General features: G+C 44.3%; 1 non-coding gene across 1 annotated transcript; it reads right to left on the bottom strand.

Moving 5' to 3' along the window:
* Positions 1 to 1,378: 1,378 nt before the first annotated feature.
* Positions 1,379 to 1,460, bottom strand: trnas-gcu (transfer RNA serine (anticodon GCU)). The gene has a single exon. It is a non-coding gene; the product is annotated as a tRNA-Ser (tRNA).
* Positions 1,461 to 21,935: the final 20,475 nt, after the last annotated feature.

The following is a 21,935-nucleotide window of genomic DNA, read 5'->3' as shown; positions in this document are numbered from 1 at the left end:
GGCTTGAGCTGATAAGTGACAAGCAACCTTCTGGCCACACAAGTGCCAAGCAGTGAACATCTCCAATGAGAGAGAAAAAAAATCTACCTTTTGATATTCAGAAGCATTATCATCGTTAAATCCCCCACCATCAACATCTTGACCAGAAACGTAACTAGACCAGTCACATCTATGCTGTGGCTATAAGCGCAGGTCAGAGATTACGAATTCTGCAGCAAGTATCTCACCTCCTGACACCCCAAATCCTGTCCACCATCTACAAGGCACAAGTCAGGAGTGTGATGGAATACATCCCACTCAACAACACTCAAGAAGCTCAACACCATCCAGGACAAAGCAGCGCACTTGATCGGCACCTAACACGCCACCTTAAACATTCAATCCCTCCAAAACCTGTAAACAGTGGCTGCAGTGTGTACCATCTCCATATGCACTGCAGCAAGTATCCTTCAACAGCACCTTCCAAACTCGTGACCACTAGCACCTCGAAGGACAAGGGCAGCAGATGCATGGGAACACCACCACCTGCAGGTTCACCTCCAAGTCACTCACCATCATGACTTGGAACTATATCACCATTTCTTCACTGTTGCTGGGTCAAAATCCTGGAACTCCCTCCACAATAGCACTGTGGGTGTTCCTACACCACATTGACTGCAGCAGTTCAAGAAGGCAGCTCCCCACCACATTCTCAAGGGCAATTAGGGATGGGCAATAAATGCCAGCCTTGCCAGCGATACTCACACCCAAGAATGAATAAAAGCCAAATCACTCTCCACAGATTCCCCATAATCTGGGCTTGGACATTTACTTCAGGAGCACAGAGCTTTATATCACTGCAACATGAGTTCCAATTTTCAGATTCTGTTCACTTTTCACATTATTTTCTACCAGTCCACTAGCTTTTATTAATTCAGTATTCGGGTCTCTACTCCTCCGCCGTTTCTAACATCTCACCTCTTACAAAAAAACACTCTAATCTTGGTAGTAGGTAGTAGATGACCCCTCATTTTAAACTCCATCTGCCAAAGCATTGCTCACTCACTTAATCTATCAAGAAGATTTGAAAATACATTTCTTGCCAAAGGATAATTTTCTGCATCTGCTCCCTCGCCATTTGCTTTTCCCATTTGTCTTTCACTTGGTGCAAATCCAGAGAAAGTAAAGATGGAAGGAAGGAGGGGAGGAAAAATCCTGCTCCGTTTCGTGATCCCTATTTGATCTTCATACCAGTGCAGTTTGGGTGAAGAATTCCAATTGTCTGTCTCAATTTTAATAAAGTATAACCAATTCTCGAATCACTGTCTGGACATTGACAAGAACAGGTTTCGAGGCTGACTTGACACATAAACAATACGCTGCACAGTTCATAAACTAGCGACAAGAATGGGATTCGAACCCACGCGTGCAAAGCACAATGGATTAGCAGTCCATCGCCTTAACCTCTCGGCCACCTTGTCAGTTGAACAAACATAGCTGTCACCTTCAGCACAGCTTCTGGCTGTGCAGCCAGCTGTGTAATGATGGAAATATATCTTCTGTCAGTAAATGAAGTTGGGAATGGAGCGGTGTGAAACATTTCCAGACCATGTCCAACACGTTTCTACTCAGTGTGAAAACCCACCACGGAAAGACTGGAACATACAATCATTCCATCACATCATGATTAACATCACTCAGACACCTGAACCATTAGGTCACTGACAAAGTCATGATGACCGAATTTGTCATGAAATGAAAACTGAACTAACTGACTGGAAGAATTGCTTTAACTCCACATGATCAGCGAGGCACAGCCTCAGGCCGACTTGTCGGGTGGTGTAAACAGATATCACTGCTTCTGATCTTCACCAGAACAGAGAGTGAGATGTAACATTGATCATCAAACAGACTGTGAGAGAATACAACAGAATAAAACACATGGAGAGACACTGTGGAATAACAAATAGATTTGATTGGAATGTTGAAATTTTAATTGGAATGGATAAAACACCAGAAACAGCAGATTAAATTGGGATACTCATCATTATATTGATCTGGGACAGAAAAGAGAAACTGATGGAAAGAAGAGAAGAAGGAAGAAAAGAAAGGATGGAACTGTTCAATTTTTTCAGTTATTTCACTCGCCCATCAAAGCTGATAAAAAAAATTGCAAATAACAGAGAATTTCACCAAAAATGGAGATTAAATGTTGCTGAAACCTTGGATCGAAGGATGCCCCAACAGATCACCTGTTTAACTGTCTCCTCACTGGGGGATTTCAATCAGTGAGCAATATTATTCTCTACTTTTTTTGTTAATTGGTCCCAGAAATGTCACTTGGAATTAATATCTGTGTTCCTATTCCTGAATAATAAAATTGTGAGGTTCTCGATATTTTCTGGACACAGTTCCTGCTGAAAGAACTAAGAACTCTTTTCTAATTTACACAATATCCTTGGTGCTGCTCTCTCTTCTCCCAAACTTCATCTCATGTGACTGTTACATCATCACTCTGACAGTGGGAGGGGTTGATCCCACTATCTTCAGCATTAACCCTTTACATCCTTACACCACACTGTCTGTCCAAAAAAAATGGGTGGAGGGAACTTCCTTCATTTATCAAAACACCAACAGCAGCACAATGGCGCAATGGTTAGCACCACAGCCTCACAGCTCCAGCGACCAGGATTCAGTTCTGGGTACTGCCTGTGTGGAGTTTGCAAGTTCTCCCTGTGTCTGTGTGGGTTTCCGCCGGGTGCTCAGGTTTCTTTCCACCTCCAAAAGACTTGCAGGTTGATAGATAAATTGGCCATTGTAAATTGTCCCTTGTGTAGGTACGTGGTAGGAGAATGGTGGGGATGTGGTAGAGAATATGGGATTAATGTAGGATTAGTATAAATGGGTGGTTGCTGGTTGGCACAGACTCGGTGGGCTGAAGGGCCTGTTTCAGTGCTGTATCTCTAAATAAGAAAAGGAAAATAAAAGCTACCAGTCGTAAATCAACTCAAATCCATTAGAGAGATAGAGGGAGACTGTCAGAGAACTTCCTGCATCCAGTCCTGACCCTGTCACACTCAGCAGCTTCTCACCCAGACCCCACTCTCATCAACACTGAACATTGTTACCGAGACCCTTCAAATACTGTTTATAACAGGTAGAAAAATTCAAACTTCATCACAGCTAGATTGAATAGAACAAAGTTTAATATCTTCTCATCATCACTCGGTAACCACATGAGACAGCCCTTAAATCAGTAGCATAAATTATCAGCTGTAAGAATGTTTGTCATTGGGTTGAATCATTTCTGTGTGAGGAATGTTCCAGCATCATAAACCAGGGGAATGTGTTGACTGAGCTGTGTCTTCATCTCTTCTGGGCAGTTGGACTGTTCACCCTTCATTCTGCTCTGATTCACTTTCCCAAAGCGGATCTACAGATTCTCAAATCTGGAGACTGGGTTTTCTTATTTGGTTCCTGATGATTTTTCTTCCTCCTGAATGATAATATATTCCAAACTCGGATGAACCTTGCCCTGTCTCCCAGTCTCGGTTAAAAGCGACAAATAACGGCACCAACATTCTGAAACACACAACACGGTCACATTCTGCTTCAGTGAGATTAATGCTGAGGCAGTTTCCTGTCGAATGCGATTGTGAACAAATTTCTCTCAAGGAAATTGTGAGTGATTAAGTATTTGCACTGAATTTCTGCGCAAGAAGGGACAGTTTCAAACAGCCATTCCCAAATCAATCCCTTCACAAAGACAAAGACTGTGCTGTCTTAACGTGTGACTCAACGTCACAAACAAATTTGAACTCGAGGTTCAGGAGAAGACAGAGATGTGAATGCTTGACAGTGTAATCTTTAAATCATAATTTTCCGTTTCTTCGTTGAAGTGAGGCTCAACCCTAAGCCACTAGAGATCGCGGAAAGCTACAAACTTGGATCCAGAAATCAGAAAAGTAGTGAAACAGTTGGTGAGTACATTGTGACACTGAAGAATTTATCACCACATTGCAACATTGGCACATTCTTAGACCGTACATTATGAGACAGATTTGTGCTTATATTGGTGGATGAGAAAAGATACTAAACACACAAAATCCCAATTTGAGCTAGTGTGTAAGATTGCTCTTTCCATGGAGATAGCATCAAAGAATGCTCGTGAATTGCGTCCTATGCCAGTGACAGTAACACACTTCAGAGGAACTTAAACACACTGGTAAAATGGGCTTTCACACAACAGATAAAATTTTACACAGAGAATTGTGAAGTGATACAGTTTGGGAGGAAGAATGAGACAATGTACACCAATCTTTTTTGATCAAGGTTTGAAAAGGTTGCGAAGAGCAAACAGGACACTTGGCTTTATTAATAGAGGCATAGAGTAAAAGCAAATAAGTTATGCTAAACCTTTATAAAACACTGGGGCTGTATGGCCTACTCCTGCACCTCCACGGAAAGCTTCCACTCCAGGCTCGGACACCCTCTTCAGGATCACTCTCCATACATCCCGCCACTCCACGCACAGATATCTCCCTCAGGATCAGATCACAGCTCCACAGTCCTGCCACATCCAGTCGTGAATGGTGGTGGATAATTAAATAACTAACAAGATGAGGAGGCTCCAAAAACATTCACATCCTCAATGATGGTGGTGCTGAGCATGTCAGTGCAAAAGATGAAGCTGAAGCATTTGCAACCATCTTCAGTCAGAAATATTACGTGGATTTGATCTGTGCTAATTTCAGCTCCTCATGCTCGCTGGTGCCTTGGTTCTCTGGTGCTAATTTCAGAGTAAATCATGCAGCTTGACAATTGGAGCCAAAGAAAAAGACACAGGAGAGGTTGAAAGTGCCAAAACCTGGGATTGAACCAAGAACTGTTTAACTGTTAGCACAGCACGAACTCAACAAAGCTATTTCAACAACACACTAAAGCCACCATTCTGTCACTGCTTTGGAAGACAATATATACATTGAAGTGTTTGTAAAAAGTTACAGAACACAACATGTGAGTAATATTCGCCATTGTTTTCTCAGTACTGATGGATTGTGAAGTGGGAGACAGCCAGAAGTCCCACTGTGCCACACTGACCCTGAGCTGTGAGTGAAATGAGATAAAGTTCAATCTTTAGCAGAGAGATTCTGGAGCGAGGTCAGAGTCCCGAATCAAGGAAAGACTTTCTGACACAATAAAAGCAAAATACTGCAGATGCTGGAAATCTGAAATAAAAACAAAAAGTGCTGGAAATACTCAATAGCTCTGGCTGCATCTGTGGTGAGAGAAACAGAGTTAATGTTTCTGGTTAGATTAGATTAGAGATACAGCACTGAAACATGCCCTTCGGCCCACCGAGTCTGTGCTGAACATCAGCTACCCATTTATACTAATCCTGCACTAATCCCATATTCCTACCAAATATCCCCACCTGTTCCTATATTTCCCTGCCACCTACCTGTACTACTGACAATTTATAATGGCCAATTTGCCTATCAACCTGCAAGTCTTTTGGCTTGTCGGAGGAAACCGTAGAAAACCCACTCACACACAGGAAGAACTTGCAAACTCCACACAGGCTGTACCAGGAATCGAACCCAGGTCCCTGGAGCTGCGAGGTGGCGGTGCTAACCACTGCACCACTGTGCTGATCTGTGACCTTTCATCAGAACTGACACTGGTTAGAAAAGAATTAGGTTTTAAACAAGTGAAGGGGAGGGGCATATGGGAGAGAACAAAGGGGAAGGTGTTTGATAGGGCAGAGGGCAGGAGAGATTAAATAACAAAGCTGTCCTGGGACAAAGGCAAAGAGTGTGTTAATGCTTGTGGTTGCCTGACACCAGTCATGCTCTGATGTTTTTGAACACAATGTTCAATCCACAAGGCTGTAGAGTGCCGAATCAAAAGGTCAGGTGCTGCTCCTCGAGCTTGGGTTGATTTTAACTGGAACACTGGAGCAGACCAAAGACAGAAATGTTGACATGAGAGCAGGGGGGAGTGTTGAAATGGCAAGCAACCAGAAGCTCAGGGTCATGCTTTCGGCCTCAGCAGAGGTGTTCCACCTAATCTGCGTTTGGTCTCCCCAATTTAGAGGAGCTGTGAGCAGTGAATACAGTATACATAATTGAAAGAAGTACAAGTAAATAGCTGCTTCACCAAAAAGGAGTGTTTGGGGCTTTAGCTAATGAGCAGAGAGGAGGGAAAAGGGCAGGTATTATATCTCCTGCGATTGCATGGGAAGGTGCCTTGGGAAGGGGACAAGGTATCGGGGGTAATGGAGGAGTGGACCAGGGTGTCACGGAGGGGACAATCCCTTCACAATGTTGACAGGGGATGGGAGGATGCGTTTTGTGGTGGCATCACGCTGGAGGTGCAGGAAATGGTGGAGGATGATCCTTTGGATGTGGAGGCAGGTGGGGTGGAAAGTGAGGACAAGGGGCACCCTGTCGCAGTTCTGGGAGGGAGGGGAAGGGGGCAGGCAGAGATTGAGAGTCCTGTCAACTACACTGGGAGGGGGCGGGGGGGGGAGTAGTTGAAATCTGGTGATGTTGTTGAATTTAATTTCAAACACTCCTTGAACTCTCTGCTGATGAAGACTGAAAAAGGGAAGAACAACCACACAACAAGGGTCTCAAATCCAAGACCCTGAGATTAAAAGTCTCATGCTCTACCAACTGAGCTAACAAGGCCTGATACAGTACTTCGACTCTGTCTGTTATTGGACGGTTGCAGCTGTTGGCTCCACCCCAAGGGCGGGAATTTGTTCCACCAACTATGAAGCAGTTTCCTATCAATTCCCCAGACTATCAGTAAATCCACTTCCAGAAGCTCCAAAGTGTGATATATTCCTCACTCATCAGTAATCAAACTGAAATCTTTTTACCTTCCAAATGCTGCCATCTATTTTGTCAGTATTTATTTCTCTCTCCTTTTTATTTAGTTCATGCATTTCTTCAGAATTTTTTTTCCAATTATATCTGAGGGAAGAAATGAACAGATCTGGCAGCTCAAAACTGGGCATCCATGAGGCACTGTGGGCCATCAGCAGCAGCAGAATTGTATTTAAACACAATATGTTACCTCATGGCCTGACATATCCCTCACTCTACCATTACCATCAAGCCAAGGGAGCAATAGTGGTTCAATGAAGTGTGCAGGAGGACATGTCAGGAGCAGCACCAAGCAGACGTAAAAATGAGTGAAGCTACAACACAGGACTACTTGCATGTCATATAGCGGAAGCAGCATGCAATAGACAGAGCTGAGTGATCTCACAACCAACAGATCAGATCAAAGCTCTGCAGTCCTGCCACATCCAGTCCTGAATGGTGGTGGATAATTAAACTATTAACAGGAGGACGAGGCTCCACAAATATCCCCATCCTTAATGATAGGGGAGACCAGTATATCAGTGCAAAATACAAGGTTGAATCATTTGCAACCATCTTCAGCCAGAAGTGCCAAGTAGATGATCAATCTCGGCCTCCTCCTGAGGTCCCCAGCATCACAGGTGCCAATCTTCAGCTAAATCCACTTCACTCCACATGATATCAAGAAATGGCTGAAGGCTCTGGATACTGACAACATCCTGGCTGCAGTGCTGAAGACTTGTGCTCCAGAACTAGCCACGCCGCCCGCCAAGCTACAACACTGGCATCTACCCAGCAATGTGGAAAATTGCCCAGGTATGTTCTGTATACAAAAGGCAGGACAAATCCAACCCGGTCAATTCCTGCCTGATCAGCCTCCTCTTGATCATCAGTAAAGTGATGGAAGGTGTCGTTGACAGTGCTATCAAGCAGCACTTACACAGCCATAACCTACTCACCAATGCTCACTTTGGGTTCCGCCAGGGCCACTTAGTTCCTGTCCTCATTATGGCACTGGCCCAAATATGGACAGAAGAGCTGAATTCAGGAGGTGAGGTGAGGTGACAGTGACTGCTCTTGCCAAGGGCATCAAGGAGCCCTTGCAAAATTGAAGTCAATGGCAATCAAAGAGAAAAATCTCCACTGGTTGGAGTCATACATTGCGCAAAGGAATATGGTGCTGGTTGTTGTTGGCCAATCATCTCAGTACCAGACATCGCTCAGGAGTTCCTCAGGGTAGTGTCCTAGGCCCCAACCGTCTTCAGTTGCTTCATCAATAAACTTCCTTCCATCATAAGGTCAGAAGTGGAAATGTTCACTGATGATTGCAAAATGTTCAGTTGCATTAGTAACTCCTCAGATACTGAAGCAGTCCGTGTCCACATATAGAGAGACCTGGGCAAGATTGGGCTTGGACTCATAAGTGGCAAGTAACATGCACGCCACAAAAATGCCAGGCAATGACCATTTCCAACAAGAGTGAATCTAACCATCTCCCCTTGACAGTCAATGACATTACCATTGCTGAATCCTTCACAATCAACATCCGGGGGGGTTACCGATGAGCAGAAACTGAATTGGATCAGTCATATAAATACCGTAGCAACAAGAGCAGGTCAGAGGCTGGGAATTCTGCTGCAAGTAACTCACCTCCTGTCCACCATCTACAAGGCACAAGTCAGGAGTGTGATGTAATACTCCCCACTTGCCTGGATGAGTGGAGCTCCAACAACACCAAAGAAACTCAACACCATCCAGGATAAAGCAGATCACTTGATCAGCACTCCATCCACTACTTTAAATATTCACTTCCTGCACCACCAGTGGACAGTGGCAGCAGTGTGTACCATCTACAAGATGCACTGCAGCAACTCACCAAGCCTCCTTCGACAGCACCTTCCAAACCCCCAATCTCGACCACCTAGAAGGACATTGGATGAATGGGAACACCACCATCTGCATGCTCCCCTCCAAGTTACACACTGTCCTGACTGGGAACGAGATCACCATTCCTTCACTGTCACAGGATCAAAATCTTGGAACTCCCTTCCTAACAGCAATGTGGGTTTACGTACAACACATGGACTGCAGCAGCTCCAAAAAGGCGGCTCACCACCACCTTCTCAAGGGCAATTAAGGATGGACAATAAAGGCTGCGTTTGCTGACAATGCAACCACTAGGTGGCACAACTCGCTTTCTCCCCCTCCTTCGCACCGGCCGCTTCCACCCTCCACAGTCGCTCGCTCCAGACCTCGCTGCTCCCCCCCCCCACTACTTCCCTGGCCGATTGTCTCCCGATCATGTCACCCCATTCTCCAGTCGTTCGCTCACTCCCCACCAACCCCCTCCCCTCCAGCCACTAGCTCGAGGCCGCGCTGCTTCCCTTCTCTCGGCCACTTGCTCCCACGTTTGTCCAGTCTCCACGCGCCGCCCGAAGAAGTAAGGTGGGCTGCAAAGTGTGACGTAGGAGCGAGTAGTGAGTGCCCTAGAGGAGGGAAGTGGCACGGCCTAGAGCTAGCGGCTGGAGCAGGGGTTGGGGGGCAGAGAGCAAGCGGCCAGAGAGCTGGATGACGCGGGTGGGGAACAATTGTCCAGGGGAGCATCGAGGTGTGGAGCGAGCGGCTGAGGGGAGGAAGCGTCGAGGCCTGGAGCGAGTTGCCGAGGGGGGAGAGCTCCAGCCTCAAAGTCTCCTATTCAGCCGCTTCCTCTAGCTGAGTGAGGGGCTGGATACCCGGTGACGCTTTAGCGCACATGTGCGAAGATGGACCAGGCGCAGATATGCGATGACGTTGGCGCTGTGCAATGACATCATCCTGCGCATGTGCCACTTAATCCTGGCAAGATGTAGCTGTGCCTATGCGCAGCTTGGCACAGTCCGATGATGTCAGCGGACCGCTGCATTGACAGGAATCACATTGTGTCAGCAGTGCCCACATCCCATGAAAGAATAAAAATGAGATTTACCACAATGGTAGCAGGGTGAGGGATTTCAGTTATGTGGAGAGATTGGAGAAGCTGGGGTTGTTCTCCTCGCAGCAGGGAAAATTCAGAAGAGATTTGACACATTTGTTCAAAATCATGAAGGTTTTCAATATTTTAAATAAGGAGAAATTGTTTCCAGTGGTAAAAGGGTCAATAAGCAGAGGACACAGATATCAGGAGATTGGCAGAAGAACCAGAGGTGACATGAAGAACCAATTTTTACACTGCAATGTGTTGTGATAAAGAAAGAAAAGACTTGTATTTATATAGCACCTTTCAAGACCACTTGAAATATCAAAGCACTTTGAAGACAATGAAATACTTTTGAAGTGTAATCACTGTTGCAATGTCAGAAATGCAGCAGCTGATATTCACAAACAGCAATGTGATAATGTCTAACTGATCTGATTGAGGGGCAAATATTGGTCATAACACCGGGGGTGGTGCAATGGTTAGCACTGCAACCTCACAGTTCCAAGGGCCCAGGTTCGACTCTGGGTTTTGACTGTGTGGAGTTTGCAAGTTCTCCCTGTGACCATGTGGGTTTTTGCCGGGTGCTCCGATTTCCTCCCTTGCAGGTGATAGGTAAATTGGCTGTTGTAAATTGCCCCTAGTGGAGGTAGAGAATATGGGATTACTGCAGGATTAGTACAAGTGGGTGGTTGTTGGTTGGCACAGACAAGGTGGGTTGAAGGGCCTGTTTCAGTGCTGTAGCTCTCAATAAAAATAAAATACTTGCTCTTCACTTGTTTGAAATTGCAGCATGGGATCTTTTACATTCACCCAAACATGCAGACCAGGTCTTGGTTTAACATCACACCTGAAAGGCAGCACCTTCAACACACTCAGTGCTGCACTGGAGTGTCAGCTGTGAAATCTGAACCCAGAAGCTTGTGATTTCGAGGTGAGTGTGACCAACGGAGCCACAGCTTTTACCTGAGTCTCAATCCTTCTCCCAACAGTTTCTCTCTATCGGGTCTGTCACGACCCCTCATGATTGTGAACACCTCTATCAAATCTCCTCTCCAAGGAGAACAACCCCAGCTTCTCCAATCTATCCACATGACTGAAATCCTAACCACACGTTGCAGAAAGGAATTTTTCCTCATGTTCCTTCTGGTTTTGTGAGTCACCTTAAATCTGTAACCTTCGGTTATTGACCATTCAGCAGTTAGAAACAGTTCCTCTGTATTTACTCTACCTCAAACCTTCAAGGAAGCTCTGCAAAGTAACTGAAAATCAAGTTGTCAGAAGTGGGATTTAAACACATGCCTCCAGTGAAAGCTGCAACCTGAACAGAGAAGCTGAAACCGCTCAGTCACCTCAACTGTTCAGACCTTTTTGACCTCGTCATCACTTCTGTACTTTGAAAGGTTCACTCAGTTCTGGAACTTCTTCAATGTTACTGGAATGCTCAGTGATTGGGATATTAACTCCCCCGGGTTTTCCTGAGCTTGTTCTCGGTGTATGGGGATGTTTGACCTGGGCTGTGGAATCTTGCATCCCTGTAATGGACATTAACCCACTGATTGAATCTGTATTCACTGCTTTCCGCTGGTGCTGGGTAATTGCAGAGTGTGGGGCCGGAATGTTGCTGCTTGCCCCGGCCTCACTCACTCTGCGAAAGAGTGAATAATTGATGCGTCTGTTTCTGTATCTGAAATGTGACTTCGATCTGCTGTTATTAACCGAGGCAGCGCTGCAGAAGGATACGTTAATAATCTCTCACTAATCAACTGCAAACAGTCAGAATGTGTAACTTTGAGCAGCGCTTTCTGCACCGTCAGGGCTGGAAAGTTGAGTGAGGGAGAAACACTGTCTGTATCTGAGTGGATACAGCCCTGTACAGAGAAAGAGCCAATATACCGGGGCTGAGACACAGTGCATCTTTTCACATTTAATCACAATGATATCCACAGTCAGGAGCTGAAAATGATGAAAAACGAAATAGCAAGAGCAAAAATAAGAAATGTCAGTAATTATAGATTAGCTGATCAGCTTTCACTGTGTTACCTGGTAGTCTACTGTTTTATATTCAATGCTCTCTCCACTGTGGCCAGGGAATGATTTCTTCTCAAAGGCTGAACATTAACAAAACTGCTTGTAATTTAAAATCTTTTAAAAGTAATTCCATGGAGTGAATGGGGCAAAGTCAAATAACTGCACCAATTATAGGAGAGCTGGTTGGTGATGACGTGGATGTGTCTGCAGTGTGCAGGACCAGACTGTTTCTATAGATTCACAATGAATGTTCCACCCTTTATTTATAAAAGTAAAACTGATAGTGGACAATTGCTATTCTGGTTGCAGCAACCTGAAGCTTTAACTCATTAACACCCTACTTTAGGGTAATTTAGAAAGAACAACATGCAGCTCTGTCAGTTAGTGTGCTTGTTTGTTCACCCACAATTTGATGGTTCAAGCACATAAACGGATGAGGCTTTATTAAATTAAACTCTTCTACATCTGCTATATTACTCTTGCTGTTGATTTTTCAAAGATAAGGTTCATCAAGTCTTTCTTTATGAAATCCATGCTGACTGTGTTTTATTATTTTTCATTTCCATCTGTATTTTCTACTTTGGAGGATTACAGGATATTATCATTTTTTTTATTCATTCATGGGAGGTGGGTGTCGCTGGCTCGGCCAGCATTTATTATCCATCCCTAATTGCCTTGAGAAGGTGGTGCTGAGCTGCCTTCTTGAACCACTGCAGTCCATGTGCTGCTGTTATGAAGAGAGTTCCAGGATTTTGACCCAGCAACAGTGAAGGAACGGTGATACAGTTACAATTCAGGATGGTGTGTGGCTTGGAGGGGAACTTGCAGGTTGTGGTGTTCCCATGCATCTGCTGCCCTTGTCCTTCTAGGTGATAAAGGTCATGGGTTTGGAAGGTGCTGTCTAAGGAGCCTTGGCACATTGATGCAGTGCATCTTGTGGATGGTACACACTGCTGCCACTGTGTGCCAGTGATGGAGGGCAAGAATGTTGTAAATGGGGTGCCAATCAAGCGGGCTGCTTTGTCCTGTTGAGTTTCTTGAGTATTGTTGCAGCTGCACCCAGCCAGACAAGTGGAGAGTATTCCATCACACTCCTGACTAGTGTACAGGCTTTGGGGAGTCAGGAGGTGAGTTACCTGCCGCAGGATTCCTAGTCTCTGACCTGCTCTTGTCGCCATACTATTTATATGGTTACTGGAGTTCAGTTTCTGCTCAATGGTAACCCCCAGGTTGTTGAGAGTGGGGGATTCAGCGATGGTAATGCCATTGAATGTCAAAGGGAGATGGTTAGATTCTCTCTTGTTTGGGATGGTCATCGTCTGGCAGTTGTGTGGTGGGAATCTTATACATCTTTATTGTGGAGTACTCTATTGTACTGTTGTGTGACTGCACTTGAAAAGTCGTGAAATGCAAGTCTTGCTTTTTCCATTGTTATCTGAGTCATTGTGATCAAAAGATAGGATTCATGAGCACAAAGTTTAAATCAATTTTGATTAAAATAATGTAAAAGCATCTATATTTTTGCACTGTACTTAATAATCTCCATGTTCCTATCCTTACCAAGTACAATGTCTTTGACCCTGAAATTGATTCCACAATCTCAGTCCCTCAGACAATTTCAGCTCAGTTCTGATGAAAGATCACAGATCTGAAACGTTAACTCTGTCTCTCTCTCCACAGATGCTGCCAGACCTGCTGAGTATTTCCAGTATTTTCTGTTTTTATTTCAGATTTCCAGTATCTGCAGTATTTTGCTTCTGTGTTACTTTGAAAGTTAAAACTGGCCCACCTGTCTACAATTCACACTGGGGTCTCCCATGAAATGATTCTGTATAATGTTGATGTAATGAATACAGACTCCAAGCACAAAGCTTCCTGTGGGGAATTGGGGATATGAAAACCAGCAAACTCTGCAGGAATTTCCACTGGGAGCACAAATTCACAAAATCTACCTTTTGTCTATCGATTCATTTTGATTGTCCTTCTGGAAAATTATTTTGAAACAATTTAAACATCAACCCACAGCTCCATGACTGGGTCAATTATGAGGGCATCCTCTGACAGGTCATGTGACAGCTGGAGCCACAAGACATCAGAACCAGATTTGTGACTGGATTAAAACCCGGAATCCTGTCAAAATGGCTTTTCAGATAAAGCTGTTGCTGTTTGAAAACACAGCAGTTAAACTTTCTGCCTGACCATGAGGGGAGCTAGGGAGAAATTTACAAAACTCAATCCTTTTACAAAATAGTTCAAAAACCATTCACTGAGAAATCATGTGAGGACTCGGATGCAGTCGAGAAACAAGCAGAATACAGAAAGTGCAGAGGAGAGCTGAAAAAGGAAATGAGATCAGCAAGATGTATGAGAAAAGATTAGCGGGTCACATAACTGGGAACACTGAAGTCTTTTACCAACATATGGACAGTCAATGAAAGGGTGGGTCAATTAGAAGATCCTGTGGAGGCAGAGGGTGTGGCTGAGGTACTAATTAAGTACATTTCATCTGCCATCACAAAACAAGCGGGTGCTGCAAATGTCACAGGAAAGGAGGAGGAAGTGGAGAATTTGGAGGAGATGAAAATAGATAAAGAGGAGACAATTACAAGGTTCGCAGTGCTCACAGTAGAAAAGTCACCCGGTCTGGATGGGCTGCATCCTGGGTTGCTGAGGGAAGTAAGAGTGGAAATAGCGGAGACTCGAACCACAATCTTTCAATCCTCCTTGAATTTGGGAATGATGCCAGAGGACTGGAGGATGGAGGTAAGATTGGGTAGTTCGATCTTAGTTTAACTTGACCATTTTTATAATGTATCCATTGTCAAAACTAACAACGTTAAGAAAGCCATTTTATAATTAACACATGACCAAAGGAACCATTTTGTGTTCAATACTAACGTTTATATCCTGTATAATTAATGAGTAGCTACCCATCCTGAAACAGATGATTGTAAAAGTAATGAATCTTGATTGAGTTATAATTAATGAATCAATAAACATTTTAGAGAGAATGGGTTTTCATTTAAAGTTTGTTCAATCTAATTACTGTGAGTTTCTGTGTCTTTGTGGGAAAGGGCAGTTTCAGCGAAATTTATTCAAACAATGGACCTTTCTCGGACCCCTGATAAAACCCATGGTATGTCACATTGTGACCTTCAAGAGTCTAGATTTAATGAATAGGAAACTTGTTTCAGATCAGATGGGGAGACAGTGTGAAACCACTCCATTGTACTCATGTCTGAGATTCTGAGGACAGGTGGCTGTTAGTGGAAGACATTATTAAGAACAAATTAAATGTACCTAGCAACAGCTTGGACCAATTATTATTTTACATGGTGGTGTGATGGCCATCCAGGGGTTAAAAGTAGGGATCTTGTAAGGTTTCAGTGTGCAGGAACAGTAGAAAACCTCAGGGGTAAAGGCTCAGATCATCGACCAAGTTCTCCACCTGATGAGGGATCTAGACAGGACAAAGAGGACCGTGACACTCGGAGACCAAGCTCGACCAGTCCACACACCTGCTAGAGCAGGAAAGTTATATTCCCCAAGTTTGTTCAAGATAATTTTACTTCCAATTATTAAGTACTATTTTACTCTCAATAAAAGTTCTGGACTTATTAATCAAGTATCCTGTTGCTTTAATTGGTTAAAGTCATGCCCAAAGTGATTGTCTGCAATAGACTTTCCAGAATTAAAAGATAAGTCTGCAAGGGTTGTGAATATTACAGCCCTGTTTAAAAAGAGAGATAAACCCAGGAACTACAGACCAATTAGTCTAATGTCGGTGGTGGGGAAACTTTTATAGACAATTATCCAGGAGGAAATTAACTGTCACTTGGTAGAACATGGACTAATAAATGACAGCCAGTACAGATTGGTTAACAGAAGATTGTGTCTGAAATAATTAATGAATTAATTTCTTTGATGAAGTTTCAGAGAGAGTTGATGAGGGTGGTGAGGTTAATGGTACGTGTCTGGACGTCAAAATTGTGTTTGAAAAGGTACAATAAACTAGACTTGGGGCAGCACAATGGCACAGTGGTTGGCACTGCAACCTCACAGCTCTCGCAACCCAGGTTCAGTTCTGGGTACTGCCTGTGCAGAGTTTGCAAGTTCTCCCTGTGACTGTGTGTGTTTCTGCTGGGTGCTCCGGTTTCCTCCCACAAGCAAAGACTGCAGGTTGATAGGTAAATTGGTTGTTGTGAATTGCTCCGAGTGTAGGTAAGAGAATGGTGGGGATGTGGTAGGGAATATGGGATTATGGTGTAGGATTACTATAAATGGGTGGTGGTTGGTCAGCACAGACTCAGTGGGCCGTAGGGACTGTTTCAGTTTTGCATCTCTCTATGACTTGTTAACAAAATTCAAGCAGATGGGATTAAAGGGGCAGTGGCAGTCTGGATCCAAAATTGGCTGCAGGGTAAAAAGTAGGGTGAATGCTTGTTTTTCAGAATGGAGGGAGTTATACAGTAATGTCCTTGTTGTTGCAATATGTTCAATGTCAGACCCCGAGCTGTCCGAGGGATGGGGCAATTTGTGATGTTCCTGTGGTTGCAATATTTGCAGTGTCTGACCTTGATCTGTCACAGGGATGTGGCATTTATGAGATCCCTGTGGGGTGCTGTTTGTTTGGTGTATCACACTGACCTGTCCCAGAGAGCAGGAAGGTTGTGATGTCCTTGTGGGTTGCACTCTGTTCAGTGTCTGACTCTAATCTGTACCAGAGATGGGGCAGTGTGTGATATCCTTGTGCATGTCATACAGGCCTACTGGTGTGTGGTTCCATCCTGATGCCAAGAAACAGAGCCCCATCTCTGGGCAAAAAATCTCACTTCTCAATGGGTGTCTCGAGAAGACACAGTGGCGCAGTGGTTAGCACCGCAGCCTCACACCTCCAGTGACCCGCGTTTGATTCTGTGCACATGCCTGTGCAGAGTTTACAAGTTCTCCCTGTGACAGCGTGGGTTTCTGCCGGGTGCTCCGGTTTCCTCCCACAGCCAAAGACTTGCATATTGATAGGTAAATTGGCCATTGTAAATTGCCCCTAGTGTAGGTAGGTGGGAGGCGAATTGAGGGGATGTGGTAGGAATACGGGATTAATGTAGGATTAGTATAAATGGGTGGTCGATGGTCGATACAGACTCGGTGGGCTGGAAGGGCCTGTTTCCGTACTGTATCTCTAAATAAATAAATCAGAAGGCTGAGGGAGTAAACCTGGACAGTAAATCCGGAGTGGAGTCCTGGAGGCGGTTACCTGTGACTTATCAGGCAGTTTTCCAGCAACTCCTACAGTAGAGCTGGTACCAAACAGTACTGGTTTTTCCTTTCCTTTGGACAATACGAGCAATGCTGAGAGGGGGTCCTGATGCTCAGGGTCTCCATACTATTTGCCCAGGCCTGTGCCCTGGAGAGGACACTCCAGCTTCGTGGTTAAACATTGGCACAACCCGGGAATAAACAGTTACTGATTATAAGCTCTCATTCAATTGGTGCAGAGTATGAGCGCCAGGGGTTACTTCGGACAGTGGGAGAGCTCTTAGTGTCTCATTGGATAGCTACCATTCACTCCAAGCTGGGCAGCCCCCAGTCAGTTTGGTGCTGTGAAGCCACGACCTGCTTGCTTCAATGGGTGCTTGGAGCTTGGAGAGTCATCTCTGAACAGACGGATTGATAATCTATGCACCAAGAAAAACAAATTCAACAAAGAAGACACCAGTCCTTCGCATCACAAGCTGGAATCTAAGGACCATGTGTCCTGGCCTTACCGACAACCTTCTGCAGGTTGATGACACACACAAGACAGTTGTGATCGACGAGGAACTCACAAGGCTCAATGTGGACATTGCTGTGCTGCAAGAAACTAGACTCGTTCAAAGTGGATCCCTCAAAGAGAAACACTACACCTTCTTCTGGCAGGGGAAAGCCCAAGAGGCAACTCGTGAGCATGGAGTGGGTTTCACAGTAAAATACACGCCACTTGAGATGAGTGAACCACTCACAGTTGGCTCAGAGAGACTTCTTACTCTTCACTTGTCAACAAGCATGGGCCCAGGTAATCTCATGTGCATCTATGTCCCGACACTCACCTCCACCCCAGATGTCAAGGATCAATTCTATGTGACACTTGACACTGCCATCAGAAGAATTCCCAGCACTGAGGGACTGTACCTTCTAGGAGACTTCAACACAAGCTTGGATACTGACTACACAGCTTTGCCAATGTGCATAGAGCACCAGGGGATTGGCAAGATGAACGAAAATGGACAGAGGTTGCAGGAGCTATGCTGTCACCATGGATTCTGCGTGATGAACAGCTACTTCCAGGTCAAGCTGTGCTACAAGGTGTCCTCGAGACATCCGAGATCAGACAACAATGCTCAAGGTCTCAGTGCGGTGTCAAAGTGGAATCAGCTGCACACCACCATCTATAACTCTGCACTCACTGTGTATGGGAAAAGAGATGGGAGGAATGCTGACTGGTTTGAGGCTTATTGGACTTAAATGGAGTCAGTTACTGTAACTAAGAAGAGAACCCTCATGAACTACAAACAAGTCCCCAGCAAACCACATCTAGATGCTCTCAGAGCAGCCAGAAACAAGTCTCTGCAGACTGCTCGGCACTGTACCAATCAATACTGGTTAAAACTCTGCTGATGAATCCGGGCATGCTAGAGGGATTTATGAAGGAATTAAGAAAGCAATGGACCCAGTAGTAACTAAATCAGCACCTTTTGAAGACAAAGACATGGGTGATCATCACTGAACCTAACAAGCAGATGGAAAGGTGAGTGGAGCATTACCTTGAACTCTACATAACGGAGAACATTGTCACTGAAGTAGCTCTCAGTGCAATTCAAGACTTCCCTGTCATGGAGGAACTGGACAGTGAGCCCTGCATAGTCCAGCTCAACAAGGGCTCAAAACATGCGTGAAGCAAACATTGTCACCTTGGACAAAATTAAGGGGGATCGCAGTGACTGCAGCAATTATCGGAGCCAGCTACTCAGTTTCACTCACCTGCTCGATCCCTTTCCTCCTGCAAGTTCCTTTGCTTCAAGTATCCATCCAATTTCCTTTTCAAATCATTGATTGTCTCTGCTTCCACCACACTCGTGGGTCAGGACATTACCACTCACAGCATAAAAAAATTCCACCTCACCCAAGGATGGGAAATATTTATATCTTCCATATTTAGCTTATTCTCTATCTCTACGAGAATAGAATGGCAATCAACATGAAAGGGAACCCAAAAATCTTCAAGCAGTTTATAAATAATAAGCAGGTAGTAAACGGTGAAGTGGGCCCCATTAGGGACAAAGAGGGTAATATATACTTAGAGCTGCAGGGCAATGTTAATCTAGTTAATCTAGTTAAACCTTGTATCAATGATCACTAAGGAAGTGGAATTTGACAAAATATCAGTAGAAGTGGAGAGTGTAGAGGCAATGGAGAGGGTACAAATTGAGAGAGGGAGGTACTGAAAAGGCTGGTTATGCTTCAGGAAGATAAATTACCTGGTCCGGATGGCTTTCATCCCAGATTGCGAAAGGAAATGTGGATGCAGATAACAGAAAGGCTTTCTATAATCTTCCAATCTTCCCTGGATACGGGGGACGTGTCAGAGGATTAAACAGTGGCAAATGTGACACCCTTATTCAAGAAAGGGTGCAAGGACAGTCCGGCTAACTACAGGCCAGTTAGATTAACAGCAGTGGTGGGTAAGGTTTTAGAAAGAACAATCAGGGAAAAAATGAACAGTCACTTGGAGAGGTTTGAGTTAATTGAGGAGAGTGAGCATGGATTTATAAATGGGAGTTCATGCTTGACTAATCTAACTGCATGTTTTGATGAACTAACAGAGAAGGTTTATGAAGGGAATGCAGTGGATGTTGTTTATGTGGATTTTAAGAAACGACACATAAAAGGGTGATTGAGGTTCATGGAATAGGAGGTTCAGTGTCCAATTGGATAGAAAATTGGCTTAAGGAGAGAAAACAGCAAGTCGTAATAAATGGTTCATACTCAGTCTGGAAGGTTGTCGACAGTGCTGTTCCCCAAGGGTCACTGCTGGAACCACTGCTTTTTATTTGCTACAAATAAATGACTTGGATCTTGGAATATAGAGTAGAATCTCAAAATATGCCGATAACACCAAACTTGGAGAAGTGGCAAACAGTGAGGATGAAATGAACCACCTGCAACAAGACAGTGATAGGCTAGCAGAATGGGCAGACAGGTGCAGATGGATTTTAATAGTGACTAGTGTGAGGTGATGCATTTTAGCAGAAGGAATAGGGAGAGGCAATATATACTTAATGGCACAGTTCTAAAGAGTGTGCAGGAATAGAGGGACCTGTTCACTGAACAATGAACAACGTGAACAATAACTTCTTGTTGTGTGCTCTCAGATTTGTAACCTTCACTGTACTGGAGTGAGGTGACATCTACTGGCAGGAAGCAAGAACTGCAATCAAGCAGCATAAACTCCATCGTCTGTCAGGGTGAAAGAAACATTGCAATGTGAGGAAATAGTGAATGGGTTTGATTGGGTTGATGGAGACATGATTCCAATTGTGGTGGAGTCCAAAGCAAAGGCCAGAAATATAAAATTGTCATTATTAAAAGATATGAGGAATTCATGATAAATGTATTTAGGTAGTGAGTGGGTGGAATCTGGATAGAATAGAAAGTGAGATTGGGTGGACAGAAGCAGTGTGAAAGGATGGCTCAAACAAAAGGTAAACGCCCTGAAAGGCGAACTCTGTTTCTCTCTCCACAGATGCTGCCAGAGTTTCTGAACATTTCCAACACTTTCTGTTTTTATTTCAGAATTTGCAGGATGTTGCTTTGCTCTGAAAAAAAATGGATGATCGGCTTTGGCTGCCAGTGAAATTCCACAGGAGCTAAAAGGAAGTTCTGATATCAGTGGCATGTTGATCTAGGGGTATGATTCTTGCTTAGGGTGAATGATTAATTAATGTGTGAGAGATCCTGAGTTCAAATCCTAGACAAGCCCTTCTTCTTTGGCATTTTTAATTTAAGGTCATTGTTTGGTTTTAGCCTTGCAGAAGGCAGAATTGATTTCCATATGGAGCCTGCTTGAGGACCAGAGAGCTGGATTCAAAGAGCTTGATTAACTAAATGTGCAGATAGCCAAGTGGTAATATAAAGTTGTTGCAGTAATTGTGACCTGACTCAAAAACAACAGGACTGGGTTCTGGACTGGAATGGAATGGAATTCTTCAGTGTTTCTGTTGTTTGGCTTGCATTGACTCATCGATTTTCTTGTTTTTCACTTTGTCGATGCCTTTGAATAATTGTGGATCCTTCTTCAGATTGTCTTCTTTCACCAGGTAGTTCTGACCTCTGATGCTGATGATCGTAATGAGCTTCAACTCACTGATAGTTTTGGAACTGAACAGATTTCCTTTGCTTGAGTCTACAACATGGAACTCAGTCTGACATGTGGACCCATGGGAGGATTTGAATGCCACCCCTGCGTTGGAGAACACAGTTGCATCCATCCAATAAGAGAGCGAGTAGAAGTGACAGTTCTGTCAGTCAAACATTAAACTTTTAATTTCAGGGTGGTGAGTTTGAGCGCCATTTTGTTTTTCCCTTTTTTAAGGCTTCATTAGCAGAGAGTACAAGGAGTGTTTGAAATGAAATTCAGCAAAAGTATGAGAAAGTCTCACTTTGATTCGGGACTCATCTCTCTGCAGCATCTCGCTGTGAAAGATTGAACTTCATCTCATTTCATTCCCAGCTCGGTGTCAGTGCGGCTCAGTGGGACTTCTGGCTGTCTCCTGCTTCACAATCCATCAGTGCTGAGAAAGCAATGTGGAATATTATTCACGGCTCTGTAACCTGAGGACACCGATTTAAGGTGAATGGCAAAAGAACCAAAGGCAACATGAGGAAAAACTTCTTTTGCACAGCGAGTGGTTAAGATCTGATGTGCACTGCTTGAGACTGTGATGGAGGCTGATTCAACCATGGCTTTCAAAATGGTAAAAGATAATTATCTGAAGTGGAAACATTGCATGTTTCCATGGAATACATGAGTCTGTGGAATGAGCTGAGTTGCTCGTGCATAGAAG

This window comes from Heterodontus francisci, unplaced genomic scaffold (assembly GCF_036365525.1).
Source record: "Heterodontus francisci isolate sHetFra1 unplaced genomic scaffold, sHetFra1.hap1 HAP1_SCAFFOLD_75, whole genome shotgun sequence".
Lineage (NCBI taxonomy): Eukaryota > Metazoa > Chordata > Chondrichthyes > Heterodontiformes > Heterodontidae > Heterodontus > Heterodontus francisci.
This window is presented reverse-complemented; position numbering and strand designations above follow the sequence as displayed.